General features: G+C 63.5%; 1 pseudogene; it reads left to right on the forward strand.

Annotated features, from left to right (window-relative positions):
- Positions 1-1,448, forward strand: part of LOC102756478 — a 62,780-nt pseudogene that overhangs the window by 53,078 nt on the left and 8,254 nt on the right.

Below are 1,448 nucleotides of genomic sequence, written 5' to 3' on the forward strand. Positions count from 1 at the left end.
CATCGTGGCTCGCTTCTCCGTGCTGCCCCCCACCTTCCAGCCCGGGGACCAGAAGCAGTACGGAGGCTTTGACAACAGAGGCCTGGAGCCCGGCCACCGCTACGTCCTCTTCGTGCTCGCCGTGCTGCAGAAGAGCGAGCCCGTGAGTCCCCACGGTGTCCGCCCCTCCCAGCCACGCCCGCTGAGAGAGGCCGGCCCCAACCCGGCCTCAGCCCCAGGCCCTGACCTCGGAGCCAGACACCGATCCTCCCAGCTTCCTGGGCCCAGGGGAGGACTTGAAGTTGGGGGGATGCCAAGAGGAAGGCGTTTTAGAGGAAGGAACTTGGGAATCGGGGCTTTCGCTGGATGGGTAGGAGTTCAACCAGAAAGGGCACTGTAGGCTCTGCCTGTGCAAAGGTCTGGAGGCGCAAGAGGAACGGAAAGGAGTTGAGCATGGCAGGCAGGGGTGGGGGTGCCAGGCTGGCCAGGGCCAGGGTTCTCAGGAGCCACAGGTGGGTGGGGAGCCTGGAGGGGCATCGGGGGGTGTGGAGGAAGGCGCGTCTGGCTCTGAGGAGGACGGACGCTGATGGAGGTTCTCTCTACCTGTGTGCGCAGACGTTCGCCGCCAGTCCCTTCTCAGACCCCTTCCAGTTGGACAACCCGGACCCCCAGCCCATCGTGGACGGCGAGGAGGGGCTCATCTGGGTGATCGGGCCCGTGCTGGCCGTGGTCTTCATCATCTGCATCGTTATTGCCATCCTGCTCTACAAGAAGTGAGGCCCCGCACTCCCCTGGACAGAAGGGGGTTCCCGGAAAAGGGGGGTGCCTGGGGGGCTCATCTCAGAAGATCATCACGGGAGCCCTCAATGGCATCGAGGGGGAACCCGAGCCCAGAGGTTAAGCTGCTTGATCAGTCACGCAGCCCGGCAGGACGGGTTCACCGGCCAGAGGCTTGACTCCTTTAGGCCCCACAGTCCCCTGCGGGGGAAGGTGTGGGCAGAGGCTGTCAGTCCAGTTTAATGACAGTAGTGCTCGTAGCGGCCGCGTGGGCCCTGTCTCAGTTTGGACAGGGAGGGTGGTGGGCCCGCAACCAGGATGAGCCCTGTTGCCTGGGTGAGACCGAGGCTCAGAGAGGTTAGGAAAGCCACCGCCGTTGCCGAGCAGGCCCATGTGGCCTCACCTGTCTTCTTTCCCTCCTCTCCTGTGCCTGCTTTTGGGAGCAGCAAACCTGACAGGTAAGAACTGGCCCTCCCTTCTCGAGGCCCAGGGAGGCTGAGGAGGGGGGAAGGGGGGGCCTGGCTGCTCCTATAGTTGCACACGTGTGTACACATGACCCTGGGAACCCCAGTCGTGTGTATACACGGGGCCCGGAGTGTGTTCACACGAGCATACACGTCTGTGGGCACATGCTGGCACTCGCCGATTCTTCTCTCTCCTCCAAAGTAAACGCAAGGACTCGGAGCCCCGCA

This window comes from Myotis davidii, unplaced genomic scaffold (genome assembly GCF_000327345.1).
Source record: "Myotis davidii unplaced genomic scaffold, ASM32734v1 scaffold341, whole genome shotgun sequence".
In the NCBI taxonomy this organism is placed as follows: Eukaryota; Metazoa; Chordata; class Mammalia; order Chiroptera; family Vespertilionidae; genus Myotis; species Myotis davidii.